Consider the following 19,022-nt stretch of genomic DNA (forward strand, 5'->3'; position numbering starts at 1 on the left):
CGGCTACTCTTTGCTGTGTTGTACATATTTTCTTTTAGTTTTATTCTATCCCTAATGTCTCTTGTCAGCCACGGTTGCCTCCTACTCCCCTTAGAATCTTTCTTCCTTTCTGGAATGAAATGATCCTGCGTCTTCCGGATTATGCCCAGAAATTCCTGCCATTGCTGTTCCACCGTCAATCCTGCTAGGATCCCTTTCCAGTCTACCTTAGCCAGCTCCCCTCTCATGCCTTCATAGTCCCCTTTGTTCAACTGCATTACTGACACTTCTGATTTAACGTTCTCCTCAAATTGCAGATGAAAACTAATCATATTATGATCACTACCTCCAGGCGGTTCCTTTACCTCGAGTTCTCTTATCATATCTGGTTCATTGGACAACACTAAATCCAGAATTGCCTTTTCTCTGGTCGGGCCCATTACAAGCTGCTCTAAGAATCCTTCTCAGAGGCATTCTACAAACTCTCTTTCTTGGGGTCCTGAACCAACCTGATTTTCCCAGTCTACCTGCATATTTAAATCCCCCATCACCATAGTGGAAATCCCCCATCACCTTTGTTACATGCCTGTTTTAACTCCTGCTGCATCTTACACCCTACATTCGGGCTACTATTTGGGGTCTGTAGATAACACCAATTAGTGTCTTCTTGCTTTTACAATTCCTCAACTCAATCCACAGTGACTCTACCTCGTCAGTCCCTATGTCTTCCCTCGCAAGGGACTGAATTCCCTCCCTCACCAGCAGAGCTAATCCCCCCTTCCTCTGCCAACCTGCCTGTCCTTCTATAGGATGTATAACCCTGAATATTAAGTTCCCAGGCCCGATCCTCCTGTAGCCACGTCTCAGTAATCCCCACAATGTCATATCTACCTACCTCTAATTGAGCCTCAAGCTCATCTACTTTACTTCTTATACTTTGCGCATTCATATACAATACTTTTAATTCCTTATGCATCTCACATTTCACATCGATCCCTATTACACTTAGTATCTCCATACTCTCTTATCCCTTTGTGAGCTTCCTTTCCTGTTAATTCTGGGGTCATTAACCATCCCTTGGACTTCCGGTGGCGCCATGCAGCTATGAGAGGCGCAGCATTCAGCTCCGCTTCTGACTAATGCGCTAAAAGCGCTAAAAAAGCCTTCAAGGAAGACGGAACCGATCTAAAAATACTCACCGGGGATGCCTGACGTCGCGTAAGTGACATCATCAGAAATCGCCGCAAAATAACGAGGGATAACGGGACTTTTAAATGAGAAAAAGGAATCTACCCCAAAGACCCACTGCAAGACCTCTGACAAGACTATTTGTTAAAGAGCTGGGAAAAACACTTCAAACAACACCAGAAAGCTCTGAAGAAGAAACTGAAGCTCGAAGATCTGTTGCTGAAATGGAAGTAAAGGCAAAAGAAATGGAACAATCTATAAGTGCAGCTGTCATAAAAGACTTTGCTGATATGCTACATAAGGAGATTTCTGCACTGAATACAAGTATGAAGCTCGAGATGAAGCTCGGGAATAAGGAAGTTATCGAGACAGTCGGCACTCTAAAGCAACGTATTGAAGTAGAGACCGAGCTAAAAGCAGAAATTGGACGGGTCGAAGAAGAGTGCAATGAAAAGTTGGACTCTGTTCTTACTACTTCTGAAGAAACAGCACGGCTATTAAAGATCTGGAAACTGTGATGAAGGAAATGTCTGAAGAGATGAAGAGAATGAGAAAAGACCAAGACCGTGTTTCGGGTCAACTGGCTAGAATGACCGACAAATGTCTTGATCTTGAAGCTCGGTCAAGACGGCAGAATATAAGGATAGTTGGAGTGAGAGAAGGAAAGTAGACTGGAATGGATCCCCGGGAGTTCACTGCCAACTTACTTAAACAGTATTGAAGCTGTCTGACAAACCGAAAATAGATGTTGCACATCATGTTCAGAGAGCACATTCGAGGCCAGGAGCCCCTCCAAGACAGATTATAGTGAAATTTCACGACATCTCAGCTCTCGAAGACATTATGAAAAAAATTCCATTCGCAACAAATCTGATGTTTGAAGCTGAAACCGTTCGATTCTTTAGAGACTACCCAGCAGAAGTGGCTATGAAACGGGCCCTTTTTACAAAGATAAGACTGATCCTGAAAGGAATTCCGAAGTTAAGATATGGGATAATTTACCCGTCAAAAATTAGGATCACATATAAGGATTTGGAGCGTGTCTTTACTGATCCCGAAGAAGCATTTAAATACACACAAGAGCTAACAAAGGACACTAACGGATAAGTAAAATAGCACGGCTATCAGGAGGTTGAACTGCTATATATATATCTGGGGAGGGGAAGCTGAGAAAATATGACTTTTTAAATAAATATAACTATAAATGTTCTCGATAAGATGGCTGAAAACTACACGTGGTGAAGTTTAGACACCTTATCAACTCTGGAATGTAAATTCAAGGACAAACTTTTTTCTAATGAAAGACTTAAAAAAAAATTGGAGTTGCGCACAGCATGGAAAACCATATAACCATATAACCATATAACAATTACAGCATGGAAACAGGCCATCTCGGCCCTACAAGTCCATGCCGAACAAATTTTTTTTTTCCCCTTAGTCCCACCTGCCTGCACTCATACCATAACCCTCCATTCCCTTCTCATCCATATGCCTATCCAATGTATTTTTAAATGATACCAATGAACCTGCCTCCACCACTTCCACTGGGAGCTCATTCCACACCGCCACCACTCTCTGCGTAAAGAAGTTCCCCCTCATATTACCCCTAAACTTATGTCCCTTAAATTAAATTAAATGGAGTTGAAGTAATAATTTACTAATAAAAATATATTTATAATTATATACTAACACATAAATAACTGAACTAACTTATGTACACTAATCTAAAATATACTAGTATAACCGAATAATTATTCAATTGTCAAGGGGGGGTTTAAGTCGAAAATGAATATGTAGATCTATGATTGCGAGTTAAATACATTGATATATGATACTAATATACTAATAATAGTATATACTAATAGGTGCAGCAGGCAGTGAAGAAAGCGAATGGTATGTTAGCTTTCATAGCAAAAGGATTTGAGCAGAGGGTAGTTGAGGCCAGTTCATTGGCTATATTTAAGAGGGAGTTAGATGTGGCCCTTGTGGCTAAGGGGATCAGAGGGTATGGAGAGAAGGCAGGTACGGAATACTGAGTTGGATGATCAGCCATGATCATATTGAATGGCGGTGCAGGCTCGAAGGGTTGAATGGTCTACTCCTGCACCTAATTTCTATGTTTCTATGTTCTATGTTTCTAATAAACTAAAATATGCGTAATTGATTCAGAAAGACAAATTCCCAGTTATGCTCAAGATAAACTAACAAGGAACCAAGCTGGAAGGGAAGGGAATTAAACAGTTGGCAAGTAGCCAAGAGTGTAACTTTGGTTAACCCCTTCCAACCAGCAGTTTCTTACTTAAAGATACTGGGCTTTGACTGCGAAGTTAAATACAGTAATTGTTAGTAAATAGTAAATACTTGTCCAGTTGAAGATTTAAGTAGATCTACATGTTTGATGATTCTCTCTATATTACCCGGTTTTGAACTGGTCCTTCTTTTTTACAGTATTTGTTTAACTTAACATCTACGGAAGGTTTCAAGAATTTCTTTCCCACCATTTGGTGGGGTTTTTTTGCCGTATTTTTCTTTTTAAATACTGTATTATCCCTATTTCTATGTCACTTAGCACGTTTTCTGATTTTTCTTCAAGGGCACTTTCACAAGGGATATACCAACAAAGTTTAGTAGGTGTGAGTACCCACCCAAGACCCAGAAGCTTGAGGTATTGTGTTGCACCATATGACATAAAGGTTCCAATGTAATTTAGACTGCAAGACGATACGCAAAAGAAAATTGGAGGAATTACGTTTTGTAGCTGCAACATAAGGGGTGCTAATGAGCCAATCAAAAGGGGTAAGGTACTTGCCCAATTAAAATCACTCAATGCCGATATAATTTTTTTACAGGAAACACACTTGAAACTCCAAGCTCAGACCAGGCTGAAGGCAAATTGGTTCGGCCAAACATATCACTCCTCCTATCTTTAAATCTAGAGGTACCGCAATTATAATTCGCAAAGGCATACCATTTAAACTAAAGAATACTATAGCAGACAAAGAGGGGAGGTATGTTATACTTACTGGAGAGATATACTCTACTCCACTCACTATGGTAAATATTTATGCTACTAATTTTGACAATCTGCAATTTTTTAATAAAATCCTGAATTTAATCTCCGAGTTTAATTTTCAAAATGTGATAATTGGGGGAGATTTCAATTGCGTTCTGGATCAATATCTGGATAAATCTGCACAACAAAAGAGACGTAATATAACATCAAAATCTAGTGAACTTTTAAATACGTACATAAAAAACACAAATATAACATGTATGGAGGATTGCAAACACAGCTGGAAGGGAGTATTCCTTTTATTCAATGGTACATAAAACCCATACATGCATTGATTATTTCCTAGTGGACACAAAATTAATTCCATTTACAACTAATCCTAAATATCATAATAGTGTAATCTCTGATAACGCTCCGTTAACTTTCTTTCTAAAACTAGAAGGAATGTTCAATAAAAAATCGTTTTGGAGGTTCAATCCCCAAATTTTAAACAACCCGGATGCTTGTACATATCTAAAACAACAGATGGAACTTTTCTTTGAGACTAACGATACCCCAGGCATCTCACCCTCCCTATTATGTGAATCCTTTAAGGCGTTTATCAGAGGTTCTATAATTTCATACCCAGCTTTTCAAAATAAAAAGAATAGGACCGAACAATTGCAACTAGAAGAACAAATTAGACAATTGGATCTAGAAAACGCGAAAGAACCAACCATAGATAAGCACAACAAGATAACGATACTGAAATGTAAACTAAACCGAATTCTATCTGCAAGAGTCACCAGACTATTTCAAATTACAAAACAGGAAAATTTCGAATTTGGCGATAAGCCACATAAACTTCTGGCACGTCAGTTGAAAAAACTGGAAAAGGATCACACGATTCTAAAAATTAAATCAGATAAAGGTGAATCGTTAAAATGCTCCCTAAAGACATTAATAAAAGATTTGTTCAATTCTACCAAAATTTATATACATCCAAAACAACAACAGCATTAAAATTATAAACTTTCTGGACAACTGCAATCTCCCAAATCTCAATCCGTTGGAACAAGAGGAACTAGGAGCACAGGTTTCAATTAAAGAAATAGAAGAGAAAATAAATTCACTGAAGAATGGTAAAACACCGGGACCAGATGGATTCAGTAATGAATTTTATAAAGGATTTTACCAGATAATCTCACCACATTTACACAAGCTTTATATATATGTTTTTAAAGAACAGACACTACCAGAAACACTAGCGGAATCAACTATTACACTTATACCCAAAAAGATAAAGACCTAGAAGACCCTGGTTCATACAGAGCTATTGCATTGTTAAATACAGATAAAAAAATACTAGCGAAAACTCCAGCAAGAAGATTAAGCAAATAAGTTATTAAATTAATAAATGCGGATCAAACGGGGTTTATACCCAAGAGACATTCATTTAATAATCTGAGACGTCATTTTAATATAATGTATTCACATAAAATTGAAGAAGACTTATCAATTATTTAATTGGATGCAGAAAAAGCATTCGACCAAGTTGAATGGGAATACAATACTTTTCAAAGTACAGCAAAAATTTCAAATGGGAGAGAATTTTATTTCATGAATAAAATTACTATATGACAGGCTGACTGCTAGAATATTGACCAACCACATACTTTCTCTGAAATTTCACCTATCCAGGGGCAATACACAGGGTTGTGCATTATCACCCCTGCTATTTGCTCTTGCGATAGAGCACTTAGGAGAAATTATAAGAATGCATCTGAATATTCACGGTTATAATACTAAACATTTCAATAATAAAATATCATTATATGCAGATGACGTATTACTATACATTACAAGATTGGAAGTTAGTGTACCAAATATATTAAATTTAATAGAGGAATTCAATTCTTTCGCAGGATATAGAATAAACTGGAACAAAAGTGAAATCATGGCGATAAAACTCCAAGTGTCGACACACCTTTTAAAATTCCTTTTTAGAATTGCTACAGAAAAATTTAAATTCTTGGGTATCCAAGTAGCCAGAAAATATAACTCTTTATTCAATGCAAACTTCCTGCCTTTAGTTACTAAATTACATGCTTTGATTCAATTCTGGAAAACACTTCCAATGTCTCTAATAGGCAGAATAAATGCCATAAAAATGATTTTTCTCCCACAAATTCTCTATTTATTTCAAGAATACTGATATATCTACCTACAATTTTTTTCACAAAACTTGACTCCCACATTACAAATTTTATTTGGGATTATAAATCACATAGAATTCATAAACGACACTTATGTAAACCCAAATAATTAGGTGGACTGACACTCCCCAATTTCTTGTACTATTACTGGGCAGTGAATATTAAAAATGTAATTTACTGGTTGGACAATTCAGCCCAACAGGTCGAGTGGTTAGTAATGGAGAGAGAGGATTGTTCGCCTTTTAACATAGGCGCGATCCTTCTCTCCCCAATAAAGGTGAAGAATACAATATACAAGAAAAATCCGATTATTCATAGCACCTTACGAATTTGGTGACAAGTAAAACTTACTCTTAAATTAAGAAATCTATCTCTTCTTTCTCCTATAGCTAATAATCCGTTGTTTAAACCATCTATTATAGATAAAACGTTTACTCATTGGGAAAGACTAGGAATCAAAAAGTTTGGAGATATGTATGAAATGGGAAACCTTTTATCATTTCAGAAATTACAATTCAAATACAATTTGAAAGGTAATTCGAGATTATTTGAAAAAACATACACACGAATATCAAACTCTGATGCCAGATATATTAGATGAAGGTATGAATAGAAATGCAGAGTCAAATAATTTAATATCATACTTGTATAATATCATTCTAAATATAGAAAGTGGGAACAGGAATTAAGTTTAAAAATTCCCAAAGACAGATGGGAAAAATATCTTTTATATGCACATATCCAATTTAAAATATTACATAGACTATATTACTCGAAAACTAAACTGAATAAAATTTTCCCAAATGTATCCCCCATCTGTGGCAAATGTTTATCTCAAGACGCAAATATAGCATACTCCTTCGTCTCTTGCATAAATCTCCATAAATTTTGGAAAGAAATCTTTGAAATCTTCACAAAATTATTAAAAACAAAACTGGACCCCCATACAGAATTGATTATTTTTGGAACAACAGAAGCCTGCCCTGAGCTATCAATATTTCAAAGACGTTTCCTTAACTACTGCCTGATAATGGCAAAATTGCATCCACCCCAACACTCAAAATGTGGATCACAAGCATGTCTGAGATGCTACATCTTGAAGATATGAGACTCGGCTTGGCAGGAAAATCAGAGCAATTTTTAAAGACATGGTCTCCTTTTATTGATTTATTACAAGTATAGTATGGTGCAACACAACTGGAAATAAACTGATTCACGAACTAGGTGATGGGTGTGGTGAGATATGAAGCAGGTATATCCCTACACAAGAGTCCCTTTTTTTCTCTTGTTTTCTGTTTCTTTTCTCTTTTTTTCTTCTTTCTTTTTAAAATAATGTTATGGGTTTTTGTCTCTATTTTTCTACAGCCTATCACTTGTTCACCCCTGGACTGCCCATCGGGTACTCTAGGGGTTTACACATCACTACTTCCTTCACTCTTCACTCTTTTTGTCGCTCTCTCTCTCTTGCTCTACCTATTTCTTGTTAAATTTAAAAGAGAAGTTGTACACAAAATGTATTTGGTCATATGCCGCAGTTTATACTACTGTACATTGCTTCTAATAAAAATACAAATTAAAAAAAATAAATAACCATCCCTTGACTCTCTTTCCCTTTAACTCCGTCCTCGACTATCTCATTTGACACCCCACATTCCTTATTCAGTTTGAAACCACCCGTGTAGCAGTGGCAAACCTGCCTGCCAGAATGCTGGTCCCCTATCTGTTATGATACAAACCGTCCCTTTTGTACAGTTCCCTCTTACTTCAAAACAGATCCCAATGATCTAAGAATCTAAATCTCTGCCCCCTGCACCAGTTCCTCAGCCACACATTCAGGTCATTACATAAAAATGCATTGCATATTAAAAAAACATCATAAAGTACATATAAAATCTTAGTATATCACTTATAAAAGCATCATAAATTATATATTAAAAAAAAAACACAATACATGAATTAAAATCCAGAATGAAAAGAATGATCAATGTCCTACAACAAGACAACGATACCAGCGTCTCCACAACTGGGATTCATAGCGTGTAGTGCTAAACCTTATGTTTGACAAAGCCACAATAATTACATTTTTAGAGTCATTTATCCTGCAGATGAATTTATACATATGATTTTTTAGAATAACTTCTAAAGTACTGACTCCTGCAGCCACAAACATGTTACTTGCACTACACCATCTAGGTTTCCTTAGCAGTGTTTTCATGGCATCATTACATGACACCTTTAGTCTCTGCAAACTTGTCTTTCCATAGTTCGACCACAGGTGCGCAGTATAGAGTGGTGTGCTGTATGCTCTAAACAGCAACATTTTCACCACATCTGCACACGCACCAAACTTACGGAAGAGAGTATTCGCCTGTACATACAGCATGCGCCGTTGCCTATAAATATCCTCATCATCTGTCATTTGTTTTGTAATAAAATGCCCTAGATATTTTACCTTATTACAGACACTAAGATTATTGTCAGACAATTTAAAATCAGGAAATTTTAGACATTTATCCTCTTTGGTTCTACAGATCATAACATCACTCTTACAAGCATTATATTTAATATCATGTTCCACACCATACACAGAACATATAGTAAGGAGCTGCTGTAGACCAGCGGTAGATGGCCTAAAGACCACAAGATCATCTGCATACATAATATGGTTCACTAAAATATTACCAATCATGAACCCAGTATTACATGCTTTCAATTGTTTGGACAGATCATCAATATAAAGATTAAAAAGGACTGGGGACAAAATTCCCTCTTGTCTAACACCATTGCTAACCCCAAATGGGGCTGAGACCCTATTGCCTCATTTTACTTCGGAGTCACGTGAGTGATTCCGTGAAGAAGCCCCGCCAGGCCGCATGCATATCATTATCGTCATCCGCATGGCGAGGCACCGGTCTGGCAGGCAATTCATTCCTGCCAGCGGTAAGTAAAAAAACCTACAGGTAAGTTTTGATTACTTACCAGGTTGAGTTTTTCCTGCATTCTTACAGAGGTTCCTGTTGGCTATAGTAGCGCAGCCCGGGCGAGCCGCGAGGAAACCGGCATTGGGCTGTGGGGAGAACTCCAAGTCCAGATAGCTAACGCGGGAGCCGGCGGGCGTTGGGTGCGTTACTCCAGCCGCTGACAAGGCAGTCAGCGACTTCCAGACCGCAGAGGGTTCCGTGGAGGGGTAAGTCCCAACGATATTAGGGTAACTTACATATGTCTTTTTTATGTTTTCTTTAAAAGACATTGGGACTAGCTTAGATGGTTGAGTTGGGCCAAAGGACTTGTTTTCTGTGCTTTATGCCGGGGCTATGCTATTCTAAAAATAACACGTAAATCGTGCCAGGAGGATACACCTCCCAATAAAAACAATGTTGTGGACGTCTGATAAAATGGAGCACCTGATAAAAGGGATACTCCATGACAACAGGCTCCAGGAGGAGCTTCATACCCAACAGGTCACCCCAAGGGCCATGGCAGCAGCTTCGGGGTAAGGCTGTATAAATAAAATCAGCTCCAGGACAGGAGCATAATATATACACAGGTCCTCATGGGGGATAATGGCAGCAACACCTATAGGCAGGCTGCATTAAAAACTCTTTAGATTCTGGAGTAGCTCCTGAAGATTGGCGGGTAGCAAACGTAACCCCACTTTTTAAGAAGGGAGGGAGAGAGAAAATGGGGAATTACAGACCAGTTAATCTAACATCGGTAGTGGGGAAACTGCTAGAGTCAGTTATTAAAGATGGGATAGCAGCACATTTGTAAAGTGGTGAAATCATTGGACAAAGTCAGCATGGATTTACGAAAAGTAAATCATGTCTGACGAATCTTATAGAATTTTTCGAGGATGTAACTAGTAGCGTGGATAGGGTAGAACCAGTGGATGTGGTGTATCTGGACTTCCAGAAGGCTTTCGACAAGGTCTCACATAAGAGATTAGTATACAAACTTAAGGCACACGGCATTGGGGGTTCAGTATTGATGTGGATAGAGAACTGGCTGACAAACAGGAAGCAAAGAGTAGGAGTAAACGGGTCCTTTTCACAATGGCAGGCAGTGACTAGTGGGGTACCGCAAGGCTCAGTGCTGGGACCCCAGCTATTTACAATATATATTAATGATCTGGATGAAGGAATTGAAGGCAATATCTCCAAGTTTGCGGATGACACTAAGCTGGGGGGCAGTGTTAGGTGTGAGGAGGATGCTAGGAGACTGCAAGGTGACTTGGATAGGCTGGGTGAGTGGGCAAATGTTTGGCAGATGCAGTATAATGTGGATAAATGTGAGGTTATCCATTTTGGTGGCAAAAACGGGAAAGCAGACTATTATCTAAATGGTGGCCGATTGGGAAAGGGGGAGATGCAACGAGACCTGGGTGTCATGGTACACCAGTCATTGAAGGTAGGCATGCAGGTGCAGCAGGCAGTAAAGAAAGCGAATGGTATGTTAGCTTTCATTGCAAAAGGATTTGAGTATAGGAGCAGGGAGGTTCTACTGCAGTTGTACAGGGTCTTGGTGAGACCACACCTGGAGTATTGCGTACAGTTTTGGTCTCCAAATCTGAGGAAGGACATTATTGCCATAGAGGGAGTGCAGAGACGGTTCACCAGACTGATTCCTGGGATGACAGGACTGTCTTATGAAGAAAGACTGGATAGACTTGGTTTATACTCTCTAGAATTTAGGAGATTGAGAGGGGATCTTATAGAAACTTACAAAATTCTTAAGGGGTTGGACAGGCTAGATGCAGGAACATTGTTCCCGATGTTAGGGAAGTCCAGGACAAGGGGTCACAGCTTAAGGATAAGGGGGAAATCCTTTAAAACCGAGATGAGAAGAACTTTTTTCACACAGAGAGTGGTGAATCTCTGGAACTCTCTGCCACAGAGGGTAGTTGAGGCCAGTTCATTGGCTATATTTAAGAGGGAGTTAGATGTGGCCCTTGTGGCTAAGGGGATCAGGGGGTATGGAGAGAAGGCAGGTACGGGATACTGAGTTGGATGATCAGCCATGATCATATTGAATGGCGGTGCAGGCTCGAAGGGCCGAATGGCCTTCTCCTGCACCTAATTTCTATGTTTCTATGTTTCTATTAAGTCTCCCTCATGAAGGAGGTTGAGCCTACCAGGGCAGAGTTATTCTGTCACTGAGGTTACAGGTATTACAAAGCATACCCTATATAAAGCTATAAGTGACGAGAATAAAAACACATAAGGGGTGACATAAAAATAAGCCGCTGAACTTCTCTTAGGGAAAAAACTATGCAGGTAAAATCTGGATAGAAAGCAAAGTTTTGGATCAATTGAGGTACCATTAATAAGCAAAGCTTCATTATTGCGGCAACAACACACCCCACGCCTTTGTAGACAGTAAACAATTCACTGAAGTTGGTGGTAACATGAAAGTTGGACGGGAAAATCCTAGATCTTAGTCGAGCTCAGGGAAAATATGGGGCCATCAACAAGTTGGCAATAATTACACTTGTGGGTACTAATGATAATAACAACATATGTTTGGGTCATGTTTCGTATGAAAATAGCATTTCCCTTGGTAAGGATGAAAAGGTCCTAGTAGCCTTACAACACACAAATGGATGAGATTTAACCATGTAAAACTGCACAATGCTAGGATCCAAGCACAGAAATTGTCCAGAGTTGTTTCAGGGCAGGCTCAGTATTATGGCCAGGAATAGCTTTGGGACATAAAAACGTCTGGGGGCGTCTAGACAAAAAAGAGCACCTTATGGAAAGGATGTTCCATCATGACAATTCCAACGTAAGTACTATACTCATGGGCCACCCCATCAACCGGGCAGCAACCTCCAGCAGAGGTCTATACAGGGCAGACCTGTACCAAACAAGAAGAACCATACCTCCACGGGTCAACATGGGGGCCCATACCAGCAGCGCCATGTCAAGGGCTGCTGAAGCCTCCCTCTTGAAAAAAGAGGGAGAGCCAGGGCAGTATGGCACTGACCCTGAAGTTGGAGGTATAGCGGAGGAGCATATCCCAAGGCACCGCAGGTCTACCTGGGTGCCCATACCAGCAGCACCATGTCAAGGGCTGCTGAAGCCTCCCTCATGCAAGAGCAGGAAGAGCCAGGGCAAAGTATGGCACTGACCCTGAAGGCACGAGAGCATCGTGGCATGTAAATTTACCATACCGGCAGGAACTGGTGAGATAATATCAACAATATGACCTCTCCATATGAGCTCAATATGAGCTCCAAGAATCAAAACGCTATGAAACACCTGTAAATCGTGCGTCACTCAGAATGCCCACCATGAACCAGGTTATCTGGGGGCAAATGGGTGCAATCCTGCAATCGCAGGAACTAAGGCTGCAGAAAGTATTATAACCAATCGGATCAGGCATAACGGCATTGGGCGGTCAGTCTAAGCCATTATCAAACACACAGCAGGATACATTGGGCCGGGTGTGTAATGCCCACTTCTTGATTAACTGCCTGAGAAAGAACTATCAGACCCACGTTAAATCCAAAGTTGCAGCACTGTGCTGATCATCAAACATACAGCCACCAAACTTGATATTTGGAGAAGTCCTGGCTAAGTAAGTCAAGGACCTAGATGACGAGGCAAGGATGGTCGGTCTTATTAAGAGTACTATCCCCTCACTACGCCGTTGGCGTGCACCAGTACATACTCCCACTAAAATTCGGAGGCAAAACAACCCAGCAACCATGGAGGCACGAGCAGCTGGACTTGCCCAAGACATATCTCCTATAGACCAATCACCAATGGGGGTAGATTGTAAATGTTTATAATGAATAGTGCTGCATAACATCAGATCCTTTCACACTGGACAGCATTCAGGGGTTCAAATTGAGTTATTCTTGAATAACATCCACACACTAAACATTCACCGTCGAAAATTGGTGTTTTCAAAACCAGAAACTTTACAGGTAAATGATAAAATTGAAACCATTATTCACAAAAGGTGTAATAAAAAAGACGGTTCGTCAGCCTCTGCAGTTTGTGTCTAAATATATTTCCCATGCAAAAGAAGGATGGGGGGTGGCGAGCCATTCTGGATCTAACCCGACTGAATTCCTACGTCCAGTATAAGCTTTTAAAAGGAAACATTCGGTACTACTAAACAATTGGTTTCCAAAGGATATTATATGGCAAGTTTAGATGTATATTATTCAGTACCAACGTTCTGTCTGACTGTCTTATGCAGCTATGTTTCTCGCTTTACTGGGAATAAAAATACAACCGTTACGGTTATTCTTAACATAAAATTTGCTGGGTTAGCCTGTGGTTCGGGAAACCAGCCTCTGCATGGTAAATTAATTATTCACTTATACATTCTGAGTGGACCAGTCCTGTGACTCAGACTGTCCGTCCAATTCATGTCTGCTCGCTGCAAATGCAGGTATAGCACCAAGAAAGGAAAGCATTACATCTCCTCTTCAGGAAATGGGAAGTGTTGTTTAAATATTTAAGTCACAGCTCATACGGCACAGATAACTAACAGCTTGCAGTTCGTTTCAAATGGGTCTGTAAGTTATTGGACCATTAACTGTGCCCAACGTGCTTCCCATCTTATTTACAGTAGCAATAGGGACCCACTCTGCCAGGATTCACCCCTAATATCAAGGGAGAAAGGATATTTTTCATATGTTCCCAAGATAAGCACAGGGCTAATGGGATATTTAATGTGGTATTAATACTATTTCAACAGAGGGCTACAGGTACATCCTTAGTTGGCTCGGCTATCATAGGATGCTATCCTCAAGGCGCAGGCCAGCCAACGGGTTCAGTCACTACATATTGTGACTACATAGGATGATTACATCTGCAAATAATATTATGTTTTAATATTTATATAAGCAGAATAGACATAAAATCTCAAACTAATTAATGACATACCTCATGAACCTCGGTTATGGTCACATATATATATATAACAATATGTCAAGTTCACGAAGAGCTTAGAGGCTCGGAACTAGCAATGTTGATAATATAAAAAACTTTAAAAGGGTATTGGGTTGGACCATCCCCAGGTGATCGAAACAGGGTTTGGCTCATACAGGAGCTGATACTGATATATTTCCGAGACTCACTCCACCAGGGCTGGTTATAGCAAGGGTTATAAAAACCTTTTCCGCAGCAAGGGTTATAAAAAATTCATAATAACCCAAGGCCAGACCAGGGGTTTTGCCAACTTTACTTAGTTAGTTACTCCCGAATGAGAGGAGTTACTATTATTTATTCATTATGAATGTTTCCCTCATCTATCATTGAAGCAGCCGTGGTTGTGGTGACTCGATTCTCACGGCATGAAATCACAGAGCTTTGAAATCTTCACGGAATCACTCACGTGACTCTGAAGTAAAATAGTAAGATTAAACGAGAACTTACCAGCTTGAAGTTTGATCTTTATTTTATGAGGAGTTACGGTGAGCGATTACGTGCCCTCCGCTCCCGGACCTCATCATCGCAAAGATCATCTGGTAGTTCTAGTCTTCTGAGTCTTACTATGTTACTTCGACTGCTGTTATCTGTGATTTCACCCTGCTGCTTTGAAGAAGATACGCATGCGGCCTGGCGGAGCTTCTTCACGTAAACGCTCACAGTAACTCCTCATAAAATAAAGATCAAACTTCAAACTGGTAAGTTCTCGTTAAATCTTACTATTTTATTTGCATTGTCTGGAGGGCATACCAGTAGGCCAGAATTCTCACAATGTATTTAGGCACCCTCTCTGACTCATTCTAACAAACAGCTTTCTGCGATTAACACGATCAAAGGCTTTGGAAGCGATATTTTGGAGCGATATATTTGATATATTTACAAAGCTTTTCAAGTCCACAATAGAACCTAAAACGGAATGGATTATATTTGGAATAATAGTAGAAGATATCAATTTAAATAAAGACCAAAACGTTTTTTTTAATTATGGGTTAATAATTGGAAAGAAATTGATACTTAAATTTTTGAAAAATACAACCATACCAACTGTTAAAATGTGGATTAGGAATATGATGGACATAGCACGCCTTGAAGAAATGAGACTCCGACTAATAGATAAATATGACCAATTCTTAAGGAGTTGGTCTCCTTTCATCGACTTTTTGGAATCATGTGATGCAGCGGTACCATAAAGATTGCTGATTTCAGTTCATGCCGTGGATAGATCTACATCTCCAAATAAAGATTTGAAAATTTCTCTTTTAAGGGGCCTTCTCTCCTATTTCTACTTTCCACTTTTTCTTTTTTTTATATACATACACACTTCACGTTTTTCTATTCTCTACCATCTATTTTTCCTCTTTTTCCCCTTTCTATTGTTTTCTTTTTCTTGTCTTGCTTACTTCCTTCTCAAAACATAAAACTAGAGGTTGTACATAGAATGGATTACGGTATGACATAGTTGGCACCTAAAATTAGGTTCCACTGTACTGTTTTGTACTGTATTAACTTCTACTAAAATAAACAAACAAAAAAAAAAGGCTTTGGAAGCATCAATAAAGCACATAAGGATTGAAGAGTTTTTGCCTCTATATTTGTTTACAATCTCCTTTAGGGCATTTATGCATAAGTCAGTGCCATGTTTAGCTTCAAAACCAAACTGGTTATCTATGGAGTTAACAAACTCATTTACTCTACCCAGCAGAACTCTTTCTAAAACTTTTGACAATATGCTGGCTTAAGCTATGGGCCTGTAATTATTTAGGCTATCTTGTTTACCAGCTTTGTCCTTAATAATCGGTACTAACAGAACAGACAATATTGAGTGGTAACAAGCCATGAATCATAAATCCAGTAAAACAAATAGCAAGGAGAGGAGCTATACTCGCATACTTAAGATGTTCAGCAGAAATATGATCCAAGCCACTTGCTTTGTTGTTGGACAGCTTGTTCATGGCATGATACACCTCATGTGACATAATCACCATTGAGTAATTACTCTCAATATTGACTGCACACAGACACCTTCACGTCAACCAAAACTCCAATCTTCCTACTTTTATATTTTCAAATCACTGTTCTTACAATACATCTATGCATGTTAAGGCCTCACAGTGAGTCTCCTCAGTTGCAGATATAATTAACAATTCATTTTACTCAAGCAAGCATACTATTGAGGATAAATGGGGATACTGTGGATAGGATGAGCTGTTTTAAATATCTGGGAGTCCACATCTCTGAGGATATGACATGGACATCACACGCCGCAGCACTCGTGAGTAAGGCAAGGCAGCGCCTTTACCACGTCAGGCAATTGAGGAAATTCAGAGTATCTCCGAGGATCCTCCAGTGCTTCTACTCAGCGGCTGTGGAAAGCATCTTGTCCGGAAATATCACCATCTTGTTTTGGAATTGCTCTGCCCAGGACAAGAAGGCTCTGCAGAGAGTAGTGCGTTCGGCCGAATGCACTATGGGAACTTCACTCGCCCCCCTGCAGGAACTATACATCAGGAGGTGCAACTCCAGAGCCAATAAAATCATGGGAGACCCCTTCCACCCCTGCAACGGACTGTTCCAGCTGCTACGGTCAGGCAAACGCCTCCGTTGCCATGCTGTGAGAACGGAGAGGTTGAGAAGGAGTTTCTTCCCAGAGGCCATTCGGACTGTAAACTCCTATCTCACCAGGGACTAACTTTACTGAACCTTTTTCCTTCTGCCCACAATATTTAATATGTAAAAGAATATGTGATTCTGTTTGTAGTTTGTTTGGTTGTTTGTTTGTTTGTCTTTGTGCACAAAGTCTGCGAGCATTGCCACTTTTCATTTCACTGCACATCTCGTATGTGTATGTGACGAATAAATTTGACTTGACTTGACTTGACTGTTCAACTCATGATACTTCACGGTGTTCTTTTATTTCAGTATTCCTCTTTCAACATTAGTCACCCCATCACATTCACCTGTTATATATGACAGTTAATTCAGAAAGTAATCAGACCTCTTCACTTTTTCCACATTCCGTTACGTTACAGCCTTATTTTAAAATGGATTAAAAAATTTTTATCATCAATCTACACACAATACCCCAGAATGAAGAAGCAAAAACAGGTGTTTAGAAATTTTTGCAAAGTAATTAAAAATAAATAACAGTTAGTTGTGGTAGAATGGTTCAGTTGCTTGACAACAGTTGGGAAGAAACTGTCACTGAATCTGGAGGTGTGCATTTTCGCACTTCTATACCTCTTGCCAGATGGGAGAAGAACAAGTGGCCAGGGTAAATTTATATGTTCCTAATTCTTTGCCTCCATTTCTAAAATGTAACATATTTTGGAATGTTTACCTATTAAATCATTAACAAAGGGTGATTCCTTGCACAAAGTTTTCAAATGTGATTGTTTTCCAGTAGGTATGAATGTATAAAAATAATTGTGGTCACTTTTTACAGTTGCAATAATGATTCGGGGTTTTGTGAACTAAAGCTTTTGAAAAGTATTACTTTGGGACCATAGTTTGTAGAAATAATGATTGTTTTTAATGAGCATTTAACATTTATGCCTGATTTTTGAGTCAGGATTTTATTTGGTGAGACATGGCTCAACGGTGGCTTACGAGGGAAATTAGGGATAGTGTTAAATGCAAGGAAGAGGCATATAAATTGGCCAGAGGAAGCAGCAAACCGGAGGACTGGAAGAAATTTATAATTCAACAGAGGAGGACAAAGGGGTTAATTAAGAGGGGGAAAAGAATGCATGAAAGAAAGCTTGCGGGGAATATAAAAACGGAATGTAAAAGCTTCTATAGATATGTAAATAGGAAAAGATTAGTGAAGACAAATGTAGGTACCTTACAGTCAGAAACAGGTGAATTTATAATGGAAAACAAGGAAATGGCTGACCAGTTAACAAGTACTTTGTATGTGTCTTCCTCAGTGAAGACAGAACTAATCTCCCAGAAATACTAGGGCATCGGGGATCTAGTGGGAGGGAGGAATTGAAGGGAATCCACATTAGTCAGGAAATGCTGTTTGGTAAACTATTGGGACTGAAGGCAGGTAAATCCCAAGGGCCTGATGGTCTACATCCTGGAGTACTCAAGGAGGTGGCCCTAGAAATCGTAGATGCATTGGTGATCATTTCCCAATGATCTATAGACTGCATCAGTTCCAGTAGACTAGAGGGTAGCTAATGTAGCCCCACTTTAAAAAAAAAGAACAAATTATAGACCAGTTAGCCTGACCGATAGTGGAGAAGATGCTTGAGTCGATTATTAAAGCAGCACATTTGGAAAGCAGTGTCAGGATCAGTCAAAGTCAACATGGATTTATGAAGGGGAAATTATGCTTGACTAATCTAGGATTTTTTGAGGATATAACAAGTAGAATGGATAAGGGAGAGCCAGTGGATGTGGTTCTCTGGACTTTCAAAGAGCCTTTGACAAGACACAAATTAGTGTGCAAAATTAGGGTACATTGTATTGAGGGTAGGGTATTGACTTGGATAGAGAACTGCTTGGCAGACAGGAAGCAAAATGGAATTAACGGGTCCTTTTCAGAATGGCAGACAGTGACTAGTAGGGCGCCGCAAGGCTCAGTGCTGGGACCCCAGTTATTTACAATATATATTAACGATTTAGATGAAGGAATGTAACATCTTCAGGTTTGTGGATGACACAAAGCTGGGTGGCAGTATGAGGTGCGAGTAGGATTTT

General features: G+C 39.4%; 1 protein-coding gene and 1 pseudogene across 1 annotated transcript in view; both read left to right on the forward strand.

The window, feature by feature from the left end:
- Nucleotides 1-19,022, forward strand: part of LOC129700582 (cation channel sperm-associated auxiliary subunit beta-like) — a 127,296-nt gene that overhangs the window by 18,105 nt on the left and 90,169 nt on the right. The gene's annotated exons all lie outside the window — the stretch shown is intronic.
- Nucleotides 11,904-12,041, forward strand: LOC129700642 (U6atac minor spliceosomal RNA; annotated as a pseudogene).

This window comes from Leucoraja erinacea, chromosome 9 (genome assembly GCF_028641065.1).
Source record: "Leucoraja erinacea ecotype New England chromosome 9, Leri_hhj_1, whole genome shotgun sequence".
Classification (NCBI taxonomy): Eukaryota; Metazoa; Chordata; class Chondrichthyes; order Rajiformes; family Rajidae; genus Leucoraja; species Leucoraja erinaceus.